General features: G+C 36.0%; 1 protein-coding gene across 2 annotated transcripts in view; it reads left to right on the forward strand.

Annotated features, from left to right (window-relative positions):
- Nucleotides 1-20,427, forward strand: part of PLCD4 (phospholipase C delta 4) — a 946,362-nt gene that overhangs the window by 91,770 nt on the left and 834,165 nt on the right. The window lies entirely within an intron of this gene.

A 20,427-nucleotide genomic window follows, 5' to 3' on the forward strand; every position in this document is an offset into this window, starting at 1 on the left:
AGTGAAAAAGTTATAAATGTAATATGCCATTGTATAATAATAATAATAATAAAGTAAAAATACCTTTAAATGGCTGATCAACACGTACATAGGAAGAATGGTGTTAGACAGGGATATCCAATGAGTTGCATACTTTTTACATTAGTTATGAATGTGATAGTATGTGAAATAAATTACAAAATGAGAGAGGTGGGGTACATAGTACCTGAAGGGTTAAGAATTACAGTTCTGTTAACTTAAGCAGATAACATTTTAATAAGTGAAAAAAATTGGATAAAAGAAGTAATATTTTGCACAAATGAGTGTCTAGATGTGATAGCGATGGTTCAAATAAAGAGAAAAGTTAAGGTTTAGGTGAGGTAATGATAGGAGTATATATTTTGCAATGAATGACATTTCTGTGTGAAGTATAACATTTGGGAATAAAGATGTAAGTAGAATTGAATGGAGGGAAAACAACAGAAGAAATAAAACAAACCTGTCTTTTCTGAACATATAAATTAAGGCATATTTGATAAATTCAGTTCTGACAGGAAAATAGCATACTTAGCAAGTGTATATATGTTGCCAAAAGTGTTTGAAAAGGAATTATTGCAGATAATTTGTTTAAGTTATATGGGGTTCTTGAGTAAATGTAGTAAAAAAGGATTTTTTTATGTAAGTAAAGAAGAAGGAGGTTTAGGGTTAATTAACTCCATGGTATATGCTGATTTATTAAATCTGTAAAAAAAGTGCTAAACTGGATAAATGAAAAAAACATGGAAGATAAGTAGTAAAAGTATATAAATATAAGTGTGATAAATTTTGGGTTATGGTAAAAAATGAGTAAAAGAGAAAAAGAGTGTATAAATGAACAAATAAAATGTTACCAAGAAAAAAAAATATGTTTCTGTAAAATAAAAATTGATGATATAGAAAAAAGATAGGAAAGTATGGTATAAGAATTTAATGATAAAACATTAGTATGAAGGGAAAATCTAACAGATTAAAAAAATATAAAAATGAGAAGCAAGTGGTGTAATCAGAAAGTAGAATGCCAATATTTTTTGTGGAGACTGATAATAGATAAATTATCAGTAAAAAGAAATATGCCATATAAAACAAAAGTGATAGAATATGTTTACATTGTCAAGAAGAAGAAACATTGGAGGATGCATTTTTGAAATGTAAAACAGTAAAAAAGTTATGGGGAAAACTATGTAAAGATTTTTTGAAGATATAAAATAAGTATATAAAATAAACATGGGCACTGATTAAATATGGATATTATAGGAATAGAAGTAAAAAACTATTAAACGAATAGATAAAAAGTTATTTTATGTCATATGGGTTATATGGAATGAAAGAATAACTGAAATTATGTTTAATGGTAAATAGATTTTAGCAACAGTATTAAGTAAACTCAGATGGTGGTTATGAAAAAAGGAGTGGGGGTCTTATAGGGATGAACATTTAGTATGATTGTAAAGGAAATTATGAATATGTGCAAATCGATTTATATATATGTATATCTGTCACTTGTAAATATTTGTAAATGTGTAACTATGTTGTAAATAAGATTTCTTTTAGTATATAAATAAAGGATCCCTACTCTTTTCAATAGGTGCCATGGTTTCTTTTATATCCACCTGAACTGTCATCAACTCAAGCAGATGTGGTCTTGGTTTAATTTGTCATCCGAAGGTCAGCACACTATTGAGTGCAGCAGCCCCCCTTATGCTACATTGCAGTGTCAAGAATTGATCTGCATGGTATGGGAATAGGACCTACATCCAGAGCTGGATCCAGCAGTAGGCAACATAGGCAGTGACCTAGGGCCTAGTGGCTGGGGGGTGGGCACTCAGGCCTGGAGGCTTAAGCATTTGTTTTAATAATATATTAAAAAACAAACAAACTTCTAAATACTGTGGTGGTGACACATCATCTTCTCCATAAGGAGAATCATGAATGAGTTGCCACCATGGAAGTAGGAAGTAAAAGCATAATGCACTCCACACTTATGTGTGAAATTTAAACTAGCTGTTCCTCTAAGAGAGAGGGTAAGTGTGTGTGTATGTATGTATGCATAAAAGTGTAATTTAAAACTAGAGAGAAGTTCGTGTGTGTGTGTGTGTGTGTGTGTGTGTGTGTGTGTGTGTGTGTGTTTCCACATACCTCTCAACTGTCCAGATTTAGCCTTGTAGTTTTGGTCTGTTTCTCATAAAATTTGTGGTTTTCTGGCAGTTCACAGAGGACTGAAGTCACTAAATAATGACTTGTATATGAGTTTCTGACTTATATTTCTTCACAAAATGCATGCTAACACAAATCTTGTTATTCTAGCAACTTTCTAAGCTCTACTTTCAACACTTCTGTCGGTATTTAGTACAGCCATTCCTGTTCATACCTTTTAACACTGTCTGTCAGCATTTAGTACAGCCATTCCTGCTCATACCTTTTAACACTGTCTGTCAGTATTTAGTGCAGACATAACGTTTTCCCTTCCCTCTCTCCTTCCTAACAGTCTATCATCAGTGTGTTTGTGTGAGGATTGTTGTAATTTATTTGTTTACCTATTTTCACATTCTTCAGAACTTCATGTAATTATATAAATAGGTCTGTAACACTTAGGGGTGGTGCGACAAGTGACTTTGGGGACAACAACTGACTGCAGCTAATCACAAAGTAGATGGAAAGATGACTAGAACTGATAATAAGGGAGAGTATAGTTGCAATGTAGTTTGACTCAGTTTATAGGAATCAACTTTATAGGTCATCTGCTTTACAGCTGTTGTAAGGAGACAATTAACTAAGCAGTTTCCAGCTGTGCTTTCTAACATGCTGAGTTAAAACAAAATGAAGTGATTCACAATCATTAAAAGAACTGGAATAATCAATGGGGGGGTGCATGGGACTACAAAATCTTGGGCTAACAACTGCTGTGTGAGAGAGAAGGTGTGTGTGTATTTTTGTTTCAACATACCTCTCAACTGTCCAGATTTAGCCTTGTAGTTTTGGTCTGTTTCTCATCAAATTTGTGGTTTTCTGGCAGTTCATGGAGGATTGAAGTCACTAAATATCTGGCATCATCGAAAAGCTAACACAGCTTGGTGTAAATCCCTATCTTATCAGGTGGTTGGCCAACTGGCTCACTGACAGGACCCTCAATGTCAAAATGGGCACCTCCACCTCCGATAGACCTGTCACTAGTGGAGTTCCCCAGGGATCTGTCATGGGACTCCTACTGTTTTACTTCTACTTCTCAGAGGTCCAGGCAAAGACAAAAGGCCTGTGACTGACCAAGTTTGCAGGTGACTGTAAGTTGGGTGCTGTCATTGACTCCCCAAATGATGTTAACATACTGCAAGAGGGTCTCACAGCAACTAAAGACTGGTGCCAAAGTCATGGCATTAAGCTAAACACAAACAAATGTATCATCATACCATTTGGCCCCTATTGATTAGCACATCAATGGCAATCCCTTAAACACTCAACCTTGTGGTGAGAGACGTGGGTACTCACATTGATAACAATCTCACATTCAACCCATCATGTAGTGGCAATGGTCAGAAAAGTCTTTTACTTGATTAATCTCATAAGTAAAGAGATTGCATCCAGAAAAGAGGTTATTACCTTTCTATACTCCTCCCTCATTAAACTAATAATTGAGTATAATGCCCTGTTTAGTATGTATCGCTCCAAACATCTGCACCAACTGGGAAGGCCACAGAAATACCTCACAAAGAGAATCCATGGCCTCCAACACCTGTCCTAGGTGGACAGGCTCAAATCACTATCACTCATTCTTGGTATCATACAGATTGCTTAGAGGTGATCTGTGTCTCACCTACAAGGCAATCTCGCACTCTGCCCTACTAGAGATGCTCCATAGCCGTAAGTCTAACTCCTCGTGCATTACCTGGTTGAAAGGCCTGAGTCTAATATGCAACATCAACAAAACCTGCTGGAGAGACAGGTTTGTCTCCCAGAGGCTGCCCCGTCTCTGGAATAGACTTCCTATATACATCAAACAGAGTACTTCGCTGATCCTCTTCAAGCGCAACCTTGATGAGTGGATGGGAACCACAAATTTGTACCAGGGGTTCCACCTGTGTCCCTCATTGACAGGGGCGACAGGTGCTGACTGAGGTTTCTTTTTGGGGATAAACTCTTGGCTAAGCTTGTAAGGACCCCAGAGCCATTAGCCTAGTAACTTCCTATGCTCCTATGATAATAATGATTTGTATATGAGGTTCTGACTTCTTTTTCTTCAGAAAATGTATGCTAACACAAATCCTGTTATTCTAGCACCTTTCTGAGTTAAAAAGAGCAATATTTAAAATCTATCCTCATTTTTGGGCAATTGTATCCCCATTATTTTAGGCTTTGTCTAGATTTTTTACAATAAGAGGTTGACAGGTATGCACACCTCTCAGCTGACCAGATTTTTTGCCTCATATGTTTGACCAATTCCTCATATAAATTTGTGGTTTTCTGGGAATTCACAGAAGATTGATGTCACTAAATGATTATATCTATGAGTTTTAGACTTCATAACCTTCGGAAGAATGCATGCTAACACAAATCCTGTTACTCTAGCAACTTTCTAAGTTAAAAAGAGCAATATTTAAAATGTGTCCCTATTTTGGGCCATTGCATCTCCATTATTTTAGGCTTTGTCCAGATTTCTTGCACTAAGAGGTTGAGAGGTATGCATACCTCTCAACTGTCCAGATTTTTGCCTCATATTTTGGCCTATTCCTCATAAAATTTGTGTTTTTTTTGCAAATCACTGAGGATTGAAATAACTAAATAATGTCATACGTTTGAGTTTCAGACTTCATATCCTTTAGAAAATGTATGCTAAAACAAATCCTATTATTCTAGCAACATTCTAAGTCTATAAGAGCACTGTTTGAAATCTGTCCCTATTTTGGGGCCTTTGTCCCCATTATTTTATGCTTTTTCCAGATTTCTTGTGCTAAGTGGTTGACAGGTATGGAGGTATGATATGTAATGCCCTAATTTGTGTGTGTGTGGGGGGAGGTTAGTCAATTAACTTGATCTGGCTTGACCCTGTAGTTTGGTTACAGCAGTGAAGAGCTTGCATTCTCTATACCAGCTACCAAACTGCTGAAGCAATTGTGAGCTTTAGTGTTGACAAGAGCCTGAATCCTCTACATGAACTACCAGACTGCTGACAGAATTGTGAGTTTGAGTTTTAGTACATTTTCACGGGATTATGAGTTTCAGTGCATTTTCATGGAATTGTGAGTTTCAAGGGAAGAGAAGTTTACTGTTGCTCATGCTAAGTCTGTTTTTCAATGTGCAACTAGCTGTTTTGTTTAGCAAATGGCAGCCTCTGTTTGTGCTACTCCCACACCATGAAGATGGAGTGCTGCTATTGCTGTGCCCTTTTGATTGCTGATTATTTGGTGCAGTTTAAGGGAAAATAGGGGTTCTGCAGTCCTGAATATGTCCTCCTTTGTATGAGATGCCTAGTAACTATGAACTTGTCAGTTTGTCAGTCATTCCCTACTGCAATATTACCAGCTTACCATTTTTTTTAATATTACTTAAGCAATTAATTGAAGGGCAGCAGGCACTGAATTTGTAGATGAAACACTGAAATGTAAAGTTGTTTAGCAGTAGAAACCTCTTTATTAGTTACAGATCTCTTTAATATGGAATTATTTGGGTGACCTTTACTTCTACATACATTGTGCTTATTGACTTATGTTGGTGGATTGTATTGACATATGTCTGAGTGAGCTATTATGCTTGAAATGTTCTGAAATGGGTAGTTTTGTCATTATTGGTTCATACATTTTGATTCATTGCTTACTGGAAGAATGTTCAAAACTATGAATTTAAAACACATTCTAACAAGTGTTGCTGTATTATACAAGAAATATAATTTAATACAATTGGTAGGTGAATCAAAGAACACAGACATGTATGCATGGCCCTAAAAATGTGTGTGAGGAGTTTATGGTTTGAAAATGACTCAAGGGTAATCTTAATCTGCCACTGGCCAGATTCATTTTCTTTGACTATGGGTTTCAATACTGTTTAAATGAATGTGAGTTTCAAGGGCAGTTTACTGCTCATACTGTCTGTTTTCATTATGAGACTGTATTGTTTGTTTAGCAAATGGCTATTAATGTTTTTGTTATTTTATTTTACTATCTGTAATCATTGTAGAGGTAAATAAGAAAGCAGTTTTCACACTAACAGGTTTGAACAGTGTTTATGGTAACTGGGGTGAAATAGCCAAGTAGTGGAATACTGGAGTGGTTGGGAAAGGGGATACTACGGGGGGGGGAGTAGGAGGTTGCTACAGAAGGGGCTACTTTTGGCGGGGGGCCTGATCTGTTACCCTGCCTAGGGCCCTGTTTGACCTTGATCCAGTTCTGCTCACATCCTTCTGCACCAAAAACAAGTGTGTTATCTGTTGTCCTACTGCACTGTCTCATGATGGTTGCGTGATTACGTTTTTCCATATTGTTTTTCTAATAACCAAGGTTGAGAAAATGCCTAAAGACAATGTTGTTTCCAACAAGATAAACTATATTTAAGGGCACTGCTTGTTGAAAGGGTTTATACAAAAGAAAGGTAACACTTGCAGAATGAATGAACTTAAGTCTGAAACAGAATGCGTCATGGTTTAAAAACAGCTACTCATATAAGCAGCATCAACAATTTTATTTTGAACCCGTTATCTTCTAGTTACGTAAACTTTAAAGAGTTAGATGTAAGGCTTTGATAAGAGACAATAAGCAGTTATGCTCACAGCTAGGTAATCTGCAAAAGGTACACACCAGTTGCCTTAATTTGTCAGTCCTAGAAAAATGAACAGCAATAACAGCAGAGATTTACAAAGGATTTAACCAAGGGGAACCACCTGCAGTCATTCATCCATAGCCAAGAAATAAACCCCTGTGTTAGTTATACTGATAAGAACTGGAATAACAGCGCTAGCCTAAAAAAAACAACAAAAACACCTAATTCATGGAAAAAAATTGCTTTCAGCACTTGCAGCTTTCATCAGATGGGAAGTAAGGCTCATAATTTTTACTGGGCAGTTAATTAGGTAGATCATTTCTAGCCCTGCCGCTGCATTTCCCACTACTTGCTGCCCTTTTCCATGAGGAATTCTAGTGCAAGACCTGGAGTATATTTGTGAGTACCCATCCATTTATCCAGGCCACGTATGAAGAGCGTGAGGGAACTACTTTTTTTTACTATGAAGGGGAGTCTGTTCCAGAAGAGTGAATTCTTTGAGTGAGGTATCTATCATGCCAGCAGGTTCTTTTTATGTTTCAGTGAAAGTTAAGGTTAACTGTTGTCTTCTCTGTATGGAGAGTGTTCTTGACATTGTTGGTGTTGTGTATATGAAGGATGTCACTCAGATTTAGTTTAACGTATCTCATAGTGGCTTGAAGTTACTCACACTAGCCTTGGTGTAGCAAACAGTTTAAGAGAAAGTTGTTCTCAGCAGAGGTTAGAGCTGTGAAGACTTGTTTTTGTATGTTGCACTTTACATCAGAAAAATAGATATGCTTTGGCAGGACTCAAAGACAAAGATGCCAATACCTTGTCACCTTCCGTTAGCTGTTATACATTACTGTGTGAACCATTTGTCCCCATGATAATCACCACTGTTTTTGTGCTCTCTTGGCATGTCATCAAAGTTAATAATATTCCCCTAAGCCATCAGATTTATGTTACGCATTAAATGCACTAACCACAGGACCATACATAATCCGCAAATACCTAAACTCATCTACAACAACCACTCAAACACAATTTACACAGATTTGTGAAAAAGTAAAATAAAAAAAAAATGAACAAACCGTGGACCATATTTTCCCATTTACTACAATGTAAAAAAGTAATTTCACACTGTGTGCACAAATTCTACCCATTCAGCCCCCCCAAAAGACAACTCATCCCATCTAAATTGCATATCTAGAAATGAAATTCATTCATATTAGAAAGAAAAAAGTCAAAGTAAAAGAATGAAAAATAGAACAAAACATTCACTACAACTAGCCAATCAGAAATACTATTACTGGCAAAACACACCCAGTTCCATCTAAACTAAGTAAAAATAACCTTAATAAACTAAATAAAAACCATAGCTAAGCTATAAAAATCAAAACAGGTGAATAAAAGCACTATAGCTGACTTATATAAATAAATGGGAAATAAAATGAAGCAAAAGCTGCAGACACTCTATAAGGCTTGACATTCAGTTTTTTACAACATACATTGTCAGCACTTTTGTTTTATCGGGTAATGAAGTATTTCTATAGTCAAGTCATTTTAAACTTTCAGTATAAAACACCTTTTCATTTACAATCTAATGAAAAGACAGTCAATGTTAAAAAAGATAGTAAGTACAGAAAAATAAAGTTATGAGATATTAATGAGCTGATTCTAGTCCATGGTTTGATTCCTTCAACCTTCATTTGCCTGTCATGTGACTCTGAACAAACCACTTAAAACCAGGCAAATGCCAGATTCCCCCATTAAAAGGGACACTTGTGCAGAATGGTGGTTAACAAATAAATAAAAATCAATAAAATAATAAATAATAAAATAATGATGTCATTCCAGTACTTAGTATATAGGACACTAAAGGGTTTTGTAACTTTAATAACCTACTTTTAATGCACTCTTCCCTCTATGATCCGCTACAACATGTTCTAATGATGGGATACTGAATTCCTTGAAAGAATGACATACCTATGAGTGTCTAAACAGGACTGTGTAGATGAAACCTATTTTTAATAACATAGTTGTGCTGATATATGCCATGGCATAGTTTTATTGTACCTATATAATATGCTTTGTAGCTGTTATGTAATGCTGCATGCAGTATACATGTAATACTACCACTACAGTGTACATCTGACTGAAAATGCAAATGAATACTGGCATGCACAAGTATAACATTTGAAGTATTAGAAATTTAGTATCATTGTGAACAGAAACCATATGGGAAGGGACCTCTTTTTTTGTTTGTATCTGCGGTCATAACATTTTTGCATGCTTTTTTTAACTTTTAAAATAAGTGCTGCTTTTACCAAGGAAAGGTGGACTCGGCCTCACTTCTCTATGAACATCCAGATTGCCTAGTAGTACTTTTTAGTTCTCCTTCATAATGATCTTGATAAAATAGCACTCATACTGCAAGTAATGCTCATCCCAGTCACTGAGTGAACATCAAATGTCTCTATTCCCTGTTCACACAAGCAATATAGTAAACGTAATTACACATTTCGTACAAAGCTAGAAGTTTAGAAACTCTTAAAACTCTCCCTAATGCTTTAGAATTATAGCTTCACAGGAAATCAGTGTTTATCAGTCATTACAGAGATACTTAAATATTCTTCACTTCAGCACACAATTAATTATTTAAGGGAACATTTCATATTACTATAACAAGTGGTCATAGCGAACATTTGCAGTTTTAGTACCAATCATATACAATCAACTATTCATTGCAATTCTTGTTATCCAAAAAGAAATATAACATGCAAGATAATAACAGTAAATAACATTCAATCTAATCATTATAGCAAGAACTGTATCTCTTGCTGACATTTTAGAATCAAAGCAACTTCCAGTGTATTTAAAAGCATAGGCTTACTCTTGTAAGTAAATACTCTGATGCCAAAACAGCATATTTATCATTTTCAAAATTTGTCTGCCTCCGCCGTAGCATTCACGATGAGTATATAGCTACAGAACCAAGAAAATGTATGTTTCTTCATCTTGAGCATGTCTTTGGATTCTTCTTTTCCGTTTCCTTTTGGTTTAACCAATATACCAGTTTTCCTGCTCAAAGTCACACCTTATGGCATAAATAACCAGGCTAGTCTAGGACATAAAATATTCCATCATTCTCAGAAATTTCCCATTTATCTTCACTATCCCTTACATTTAAACATACTCATACTAGAAATAATCTTTCTGGGAGGGAATACTTTATAAGAAAACAACATGGTATTATGTTAAAGCCGTAAGCTTTCTCAAGGCTAATGACTTAAATGAGCTTGAAGAGCACTACATGTATGCAAAAAAAAAAAAAAAGTATTAGTAGAAGTTTCCTTCCTGTATAACTTTGCTTGAATATTTTTACCAACCTTCCTAATTGTGATTATATCCAAAAAAGGAACCTCTTCATCTGTAACTGCTGGCAAAAATTTGGTACTTTATGCATTGTTATTTGAAGTTTGAACAAAAGCATCCACCTCTGTTTTATTACCCTTCCACAGAAATAGAAGTTCATCAGGTTCTAACTGCCTACTCACTGCATAGAAGACAAAAGTGTTCTGTATGTCACAGACAGAGAAATATATATCGGATACTAAACATCACATGTTTATCCATAAACTTCTTACCAAGAATGCAGTTTCTTTCAAATTTAGCCATAAGTATATTTACACAAGATAGGACAGAATGGTCACTTATTTCTCTCCCCTTTTCTGAAGGGACCACTTATCAATGAATAAAAGCATATTATATGTTAAATAGAAATGATGCAGCAACAAAGATAAAGAAGAACAAGGGCCTTAACCTAAAGTACAAACTGCATATTGATATAGAATTGTAGAATATAAAGCTTTCACTTCCAGACCTGAATGAGCCAACTAATCCAAATCCCTTATTCTATGTGACATGTGTTCTTAATGTCAGAGACAGCTGTATATGCCTTAATACAGTGTCCAATAACATTTATGAACTTTTCATATTATTTAAAAACAACATGTAATGGATGGATTTATGTAAAAAAGAAACATATTTTCCTGAAAAAAAAAAAAATGTAACAGGAAGACTCCTCTAGGGAGGCTCAGTAGTACATTAAATTGCTGTAAACAATTTCTACCGTACTGTCATATTTTCTTTCATCATGTAGGAATGTTTTGCACATTTTTTCATATTCATATTGAACAACGCATTTTCCCCTATATTTGCCTTGCATACTGTTACACTATGTTTTTCATTGTTCATATTTTGTAATGATACCCCAACCTCTTATTAAATTATCCATTTTAGATAAACCTGTTTAAAAAGTAGGTAGGTAATTTGTGTTTATATATAGATTCAAAAACATTTATGGTAGCATTTATTTTAGCAAGTATAAACTTACTTGTTTTTTAAAGGCATTTTTAGCTATTCACAACACTTATCCAAAACGGACACTCTCTTGTTTAGGGAAATGCTGTCAGTAGGCCTGTATCCAACACACATGTTATTAGGTAGATACCTAAAGTCCAAGTTACTTATCTAATTTACTCGACTTGTACCAGACAATAAACAAACTGCTGTGGAACTGATTCAAGAAAGGCAGCGTAAGTGCACATTTTTACTTTGACAGATCAGCAAAGATTTGTTTTATTCTGCAAACGGGAAAGTTTTTATGAAATCTGGCTAGAAGGAGGATTTTGGAGTTCAAGATAAAATTATCAATTCTACAGAATTTCTTAGTTCATACCTTGTATTGCATCCTGATATGGAAATTAAGAGGTGAAATAGAACACCTTTGTCTAAATTACCAGATTCTACAATTATTACTTAATTGAGAAGTTCTGCATGGTCCACTACTAATCAAGACAAGATACATCAGCAAAAGAAAATCTGCTGTTCAGTCCACAGCTTGAGAAGACAGTGCCATCCTCTCTGTGAGACAGAGAAGGGTCACGTGACCAGTGTTCTGTTGCAGCAAGAGCCAGAAATTGTGATTGATAGTAAATGGGATATAACTCAGTCTTTGCTTGACTGTAAACTTAAATAATAAAATTGTTCAAAAATAGCAATTGAAACTGTATTTAATCCAAATGCACAGTAAGTGCTTTTGTCAGAAGATGTAATTGTCAAGACATCATCAGACTGCAAACATTCAAGCACACAAATGCATTATATATAAGACTTAAAAGTCACATGGTTCTTTCACAACATCCAATCATAAAACTAAAAATGTTGCACTACAATCACTTTGAGCCCAGTTTTTGGTACACCAAGTGCTTACTAGGGCAAGTTCATTCTAGAGGGTTTGACTGTCATAGGGTAACTTAACAACTTCTAGTATGCAATTGTCTGCAAACTTTGTTTATCAGTCTTGTCTTTGTGCTTGGAGATCTGAGAAATAAATACCAAAAGGATAGGTCCCACCAGCAAGCCCTGTAGGATAGCACTGGTCATGTTCATACTTTCTGATGAGGCACATGCAGCTTGCACTGCGTGGGTTCTGTCTTTCAGTCAGTTTGCTAGCCATCTTACCATATATGGATAGGTTGCTTTGTAAAGCATTTAGCTTTTGTATGATGCCATGTTGGGAATGGAGTCAAAGGCCTCAGCTCCATCAAGATTGACCATGTGCACTGCATGAACACCATCTAGAGCCTCCATAATTTTACCAGATTAAATAGACATAATCTACCCTTCACTAACTCAAACTGTTGGGAGTCAAGTCTAATAAAATTCCTGATGCCACGGTTTACGAGGTCAGTTGTAATACATTCCAGGGCTTCACAGATGAGCCTTGTTAGGCTGATGGGTCTGTAATTACTCAGGTCAGATGTAAGGCCACCCTTACAGAGGGGCAGCGCCACTACTGTATGCCACTCCTCAGGGAGAAAACCAGTAGCTAACAGTAAGTTATACAGTTTAAAGACTGTGCCTGCAAGGGCATGCTCAACACTATTAAGTAAGCAAGCAGTCCTATTGTCGTGTCCCATGGAGGAAGCATTTTTCGTCCTGGTTAGCACTTTCAGTAGATGCTCCTTATGGATAATTGGAGTGCTAAGGGATTCATACATGTTGGGGCTCTGAAAAGAACTCTTAGGGCTGAAGCTGGCACTAAATTTATTGCAAGGATATTTGTAATGCAAGTTAGATCAGATGAGGAGGTCTCATTATGAATAAGGTCTGAGCAATGTAGGGTATTTTATTTTAGTTTTCTATCAAAGCTAATGAAAGATTTATAATTATCTCTGGTATCAGAGGCCAGCCAAAGTTTATGGGCTCCTTTAGTGGACCTGATTGTTTTTATAATGTTTTTGATATCATCATGGAGAAGATGGATTTTGAATCTACTGCATAACTCAAGGATTCTAATTCTACCTCTGGGAGATGTAAATGGCATGGCATTATGTAACCGTGTAATGCCATATAGTATAGTATGATTATGTTGCACATTTCAGCATCATAATTGTATGAGACTTTACCTATAAAAATAGTATAAACAATCATAATATGATTGGAAAAAAATCCAGAATTAGAATTACGAACACATGTAACCTACAATCCACTGAAACAGAATGAAAACAAATATCGGGGAGCAACCATCCTTTACCCCTATAATGTGTACTTTCCCCTCAGTCATAAAACAATGTGGAAAGGAGAAAATCCTAAAAACAGCACACAGTGGTTTTGCCCAAACAGAAAATCCACTATATTTTAAAGTGCAACTTGTTTTTCACCCCCATACCTACCAATCATCAAGTTTCTTCCAGTTGAACAGAAGCCTGTTCATTTCCTAATAGTGTGGGTGACTGCCAGCTCCCCCAAAGTGAGAGCCATTGGGGGATGCGGGCTTCATCCAGACAGCCACTGAGGTTTGATTGTATCCTCATCAACATCCCGGAAATGAGGGCATGTTTTTTATTAAGACCTAACCTACGACTGCTGGTGATGTGCACGCTTGCATCACAAAACAGACTACCAGTGACCCTGCAGTTGGCATATGAGTAGTCCTTCACATGCCCAGAGAAGGACTAATATCACCAGCTTGGGTAGTCACAGCACACAACTCCCAGTTATCAGAATCTGCATTTTATGCTCTTGGGCCTCCACCCTTCACATCAGAAGAGCCGATCAGGAGCCACCACACCCTTCCTCCAGGATAGGTAATTTATAGTCATCCATTTCCCATCCCCCTCACTGCCTCTACTAGCAATTGAGCTCCTATTTGAACTTGAGTCACAAGTACTGCAGTCAGACCTTTATCCCTCTGCAGCATAAAGCCAGAGTTTACAAGTGTAACATGATCTATGGCAAGCAATAGATTTGACCAGTTGTGATTAGGCAGTTAGAACCTGATGAACTAATGGTTTGAGAAGTGCAGGGTGCTTATATGACACATACGTAATAGCTGTATCGCTGTATTAATAACACTGCCTTTAGAGAGTTCAAGAAATATGATTTAAAAATGCTAACAAAAGGCAGGATAACTAATGATGACTCATTTTAAGTGAAAAGCATAACCAGAACACTCTTGCATAGCAGTACTACTTCTGGAAGGGCAGACTATAAAAGTTCTGCAGTGTGACATGTTTCCATTATATACCATGTTTGAGCAAGAACAGTGTTGTGCTTTATTCTACTGCACCATTAATCAGAATGAACAAACTGATGACATTATGTGTAGAAGAGAAAAGTGTTAGATACTCTGTGCATAGCTCATATACTATGTAGGATACCACTACATCATTAGTCAGACTGAGCATTCTGGAACACTAGCATCATGTGTATAGTTGGCAACTACCTGCAGTGGTTTCACTCACTGTACATATACAGCACGCTCTGTATCATATTCCGCAACAGTTCCAGCTAGTCAGTCATATGCACAGGAGAAAAATCTTGTTTCTTCATAGCTGCTGATATATTTTTTTTTCACTTTGCATTGTATGCCACAGAAAGAGAAATATATTACAGATACTAATTGTATTGACACATACATAACTATTACCATGCCTATAACTATGTGAAAAATGATAGAAGATATTATTTTATTGAAACTTTTATAGACTTATGTTCCCCTGTTACAACGTTCAGTGTTTTTTTTTTTCATTTAAACTGTGCTTCTTTAAAATGTGTATGTGTTTTGAATAGGTGATATTACTAGTTAACAAATGATAAAGAATAGTAAGCCTAAGATGATACTCACATTATGAATTTTGATATCAACAATAAGGAGGCAACAAATACTATTTTGTAACTAATATATGTGCAATTACAAAGAAATATAGATACATATGTTTAGTTCATTCTTCTATATTACAAAATAGCAATTTGGTAGATTATTTTTTGAATACAGGTAATGAATAATGGAGAAAAGACAGACACTGCATCACAAGCATGGATATTCAGTTAGTTATACATCATTTAATTTGGATTTAGTTGCAGTCTCTAGATAGAACTTCTTAATGTGTTTACTCTTCTGTCCCTCAGGGCCATTTCCTCAGTATTAAATTGGCATTGACTCCACTAACTGCTTTATTAGTGTCTGTAGATAACAAGAAACTGTTTTAAGTTTTCAGCTGTATCATTAATAATTATACTTGGATTATATGACTTTCACTTTGTAGTATTAATATCAGTGTTCCTACAGTACTGTTCAATTAATATATCGTTTTTTTTTTTAATTTATGTGATAACAGGGTAAGCCTAGGGGTACTATCTGGTTTAGTGACTTGCTCATAACCGCACAGTAAGGCAAACTGTGGAGGAAGGTAGTAAAGCCTGTACCCTTGACTGCAGGAAGCAAATCATTACCATCTCAGAGCCTTAATCCTTTGCAGTAACTGAGAGATGGTTTGCAAAATGCTTTGCAGTTATATTGTTTGGATTTTTTATGCAAAGGTCTTTATGCCTGGCAGGGTGGTATAAAGAAATGCAGCCCTGACTATCACACAGATGATCCACAGCAGGTAGAGCAGGAATAAATTGCTAGTACCAGCTGGTCTACCATGTGAGGATGGAATGGTGGTTTGATTGTTAACTTTGCAACTTGTAAGTGGAGGCTTGTAGGCAATGAAGCTGCAGCTGTTAACTGGGAATGTGGTGTTGACATGCCAAACTGGCGAAGGATGACCCTCATTAAAGATGTGGTAGGCCCACATGGTGATGTGGACACTCATATCAACTACCAAAGGCAAGGTTTGGGCTGAAAATAGAAACTCCACCATTTCTTACATTATTTAGTGTGAATCAGGGCACTAGTATCCCCCACAGTTGCCTTTATGACAGCTCCTTCCAGTTGGCTGCTGCCTTTGTGTTGGGGACTAATTGAGTGGGGGTTAATGAATTGGCTCAAGGCAAGTTAAAGGCAGCTTGAGAGTCAGCAACTGCAGAGGCAAAAACATATTTAAAAAAGTGGCTTACTGCTTAGAATTTATGAAGATTTGCAGCCTAAGTTACTCTTATGTAATTTTACTTTTCATGTAGACTTTGGCTTTCAATAAAATATTTTAACTGAGACTAAGATGTTCTGAACCTTATATATATTCTTATTCTCTTCCCATGTAGCAAGTACAAATGATTGTTCTCTAAGTCTGCAATGGTTTCAAAAGTAATGCCATGGAACTAAGTGCAGTACAATTTTGTATTCTGATTGAGAAGAATTTCACATTTATTAGTTCTGGTGGCAATTTCTTTCATACTTTTTTGATGAAGTAGTCTGCTTCATAGATTTATGTGTTTTGCTCATTTATTTGATGTGGTTGCACCTCAAGAAAGTGCAACTGTTGTGGACAGAGTGCAGGCAAACAGCCTTCTTGCAAGCAGAATTTCCTTGTTATATGCACCTGTTAAAAGTATTTGATGTAGTTTCATGGAGCAGTGGTTTATTTTTGTGTTGACTTGTGCTGATTTGCATCACAATTTACAGTGCTGCTGTATGGGCAGTATTCAAGCAACTATAACTTCTAATAGCTCTGAAAATGCAGCACAAAGTTTATGCATTTACATTAATCCGAAGGCTTGTCTTACAGTGTGAACTTGAAACCAAAGTCACCTCTGTTTTATTAATTGCTGTCAACCTCTATCCCTTTTTTTTCTTTTATATTTCAACATTACAGTGCCATATAATGGCTTTTCACAATCATTCTAAAATGCTTTATCCTGCTTTCCCATCATCGTAAAATGCAAAACAAAATGCCAAAATTCCACTTAGTCAGTTATGCTTCCCATCCCCATCATAAAGTACAGAGCATCACTACTTTCACTGTTTATTATTCTGTTTACCTCACTGCATGGTCGCCACCAGATCCTTTCTTGGTCAAGTGCCCATTTGTTCCCCATCACTTGTGTGAGAGCTGACTAAGAGGGGCCATACTCAGGCAGCCAGCAGGAGAGCCTTGGATTTTTTTATATTCTATCATATTCTATACACACATCTGGTGGAGTGCTGAGGAAGGGACATGCAATGGACAGCAGGAAAGGGAGTCCCTTCACTTCTGAAAGGGGCATTTCCTCTAAGGCAGCCCCATCTCCCTCCTTGAAGCATGAATGACAGTTTCTTCAGTATCCATCAAGGAAATGGCATAATCCATTGCATCTCTGAGTGCTTGCGTACCTCCCCACCTCCTGGTTAAAATGCACATAAAATGCACAGTTAAAATCATATTGTCTCAATGGTTGCTTCAGTATACCTTGGGACAGTATGTAATCAAATAGTCAGGCTATCATCTCTTTCTGCAGTTAAATACAAACCTTTTTCTATAAGCATAATATAAACTTTAGCCAGAATTTGTTGCTGATCACCAATATTGTGGTGTTTTGTACTGGAGTCTTTATCAGTGTGATTACCCTCATTATTGTCTTGAAACACAAAAGGAATTACAAAAATACATTCTGACAAGTAGAGTTCTGAATGGTCTCTTAAGTAACTGTTTCTTTGGTCCATCTCTTTTTATCTTTTATGTCTCTTATAGCCTTAAGAAGATATTGAAAATGCTAACTTACTGGAACAGCTGCTAACTTGATTTATTTATTGCTTTTTATGGCATTTTCATGCTATGCTTACTTCAGTGTTTATAATGCACTTCCTGGCTCTGGAGTACTGACTTTTTATGGTACACGTATTTTTGTCTAAAACATATGAGAAGATAAAATGTATGCTGAGGGATACAGCAGTGTGTCTCTTCTGACTCTTTGCCTCTTCACTGTCGCTGTTTGGGCACTTCAGACTTTATTCACATGACCTCTAACAACCCTCAAAATGGTTTCAGCTATGTGGTATTTCATAGCACACTAATTTGGCTTTTGATCTTTGTAGTCATTGCATACAGTGCCGTGGTCATTAAAAATATTTAAAGTGCACAGAACAGCTTTGCATTACAGAAGACTTTCAACACAGAAGGACAAAATATGGCGGAAGCTATCTGTCTTATCTTGACTGTTACCTTTGTGGTCTGTTCCTTACCCTTTGCACTAAGTACAGGTTTGCACCCATCCTAATAATGGGGTCATGTATTTCTAAATCTTCTTATCTTTAAGGAATTGGGTGTGTAAAACAGAAACATACAGTATTGCAAGTCATGACTTATATTTCATCTCTGCACACAATCATATTATAGCTGGAGCATATATATATATATATATATATATATATATATGTGTATATGTAACGATGCAGCCTTTAATAAAATATCAGATTCCATCATTTCTTGCATTTCTTTTTCTAGACATGAATCACGTTTTACTGAAATGCAAATAATCCTGTCAGATATACACGATATTATCAATATTACATATATAAATGAAAACACTGAAAGTGAAAGCATTCTAATGAGTTCAATTGTATTTAGATGAGCTAGTGAAGTTCTAGTATCCAGGCTGTCTCTTGCAGCCAGACAGGACAAATACTGATTTGTGGTGATGGTACCCCAATCCAAATTTGCTTTGAACTGCAAGAAACCTGTTGACACAAGGAAGTGTCAATTAAATGCTGGAATAATTAAGATGGGAAAATAGAATTGGCTATTGCTCTATACTAAAATAAACCTGAAGAATGTCATAATAAACAGCAGTTCCAAGAATTTGTGTGTCCTTCACATGCATGCTTTAATGATTCCTGAATCTACATCTTCATTAAACTGGCCTTTTCATGAATTTGCAACCCTTTTCCATAAAGAATACTTCCTTACTGCACCATTTAGTCATTCTGTTTCTTCATCTCCCACCTCCTATTTTTGTAGGCCTCCTCAAAGAGGTGTTTCTCTCCTGTACTTTATTAATTCCTTTGCATTACCTTATTTTCATCATATCTACTATCTTCAGTCTTTATTGTAGGTAACAACTTTCCAGTCCTTGGGCAACAACTGAGACATTATGGACTGTTCACTTTTCTGACTCTAATGTTGAGAAGGGTAGCCTGCTAATATCATATACTTAAGACACCATTATGCCTTTCTTTCAGTACTACTTAGTAGCTAGTAAGTAAACACAGTAGTGTAGGAAAGAAAATTTCCAATTTATTTTACAGGATTGTAAATATCATTGGCACACTATTTGCATGTGATTATTGGAGCTGACATATTTATGCTCTATAGTTCATAATTTGTAATGATGGCAAACATGTTTGACCTCAGAAATATGCATCCACAATAAAGCAATGTGTAGCATTACAGCATATATTGCTGGACAAATTCTACTCTCTGTTACATGATAGTTACAACTAATACGTAAATATAGGAAACAGGAACATTTAAGTCTATTTCCATGACTGCAAGTCCATTAGTGTGATGTTTTGTTTCTCAGGTTTTCTGCGACTTTCACCAATACCAGTCTATTATTCCATTATACCACAGTGTAACTCTGCCAGCATTCTTCAAGCCATCATTCAGCACTGACAAATGAATGCTTTTTAAGGGTGTAGTTCTACCTCATTTGTGCTATGAAAACATTTTATTTTGTGAATGTCTTTGTTATTCCTCCTTCATTGTGATGTAAGTTCCTTAATGATGTTGGGTATTGGAGCCAGCTATCTTATTCATAAGCATATTTTATATCTTTCATTACTCTATTACATATTTTAGTTTCTGTAATACAGTGGCATTCCAGTCTAGGAGTGAACTAATAAGGCAGGAAGCCTCTTATAGGCATATGTTTAGAGTTTTGGTAGTCTTGTTGAAATACATGTTTTTCCCATTTAGTGGGGAGCACTGCTTTCCTATGCACAAACTCATGTAACACAACACTAGATTGTTCTCTTAGTCTTTCCTCTTGAGCTGCTCCGTGTGGCCATGTTATGGAGAGTGACAAAAAATCTATTTATAGTCTTGAATGTGTGTGTCTTGGAGGAAATTTCACCACAAATGTTTATGTGAAACTAAATGGAAGTTTATAGTAGATAGTCCTTAATCCTTGACGATAGTTGTTCTATCAAGTCATTCTACAGAAACTATGGGGTAATCAATGAAGATGACTTCTTCGATTGTTCTTTCCTTAGTGATGTAATTATTATTGATTCTGTTTTCTGGATGGACATCACTGGATATTTTAAATCTTTTAGAGTTTTCTTTGAAAAAGGATGCATATGTGGATCTAGTTTGTTTATTAATTTTTTCATTGTTTTGAAATCTATGATTAAGATGTTCAACTGTTTTAGCTTCCAGTATTGTCATGGTTTAATATCTTCTGTTTTGGATTCAA

The sequence above is a fragment of the Protopterus annectens genome, chromosome 6.part0 (assembly GCF_019279795.1).
Source record: "Protopterus annectens isolate FY-2018-M chromosome 6.part0, PAN1.0, whole genome shotgun sequence".
Classification (NCBI taxonomy): Eukaryota; Metazoa; Chordata; order Ceratodontiformes; family Protopteridae; genus Protopterus; species Protopterus annectens.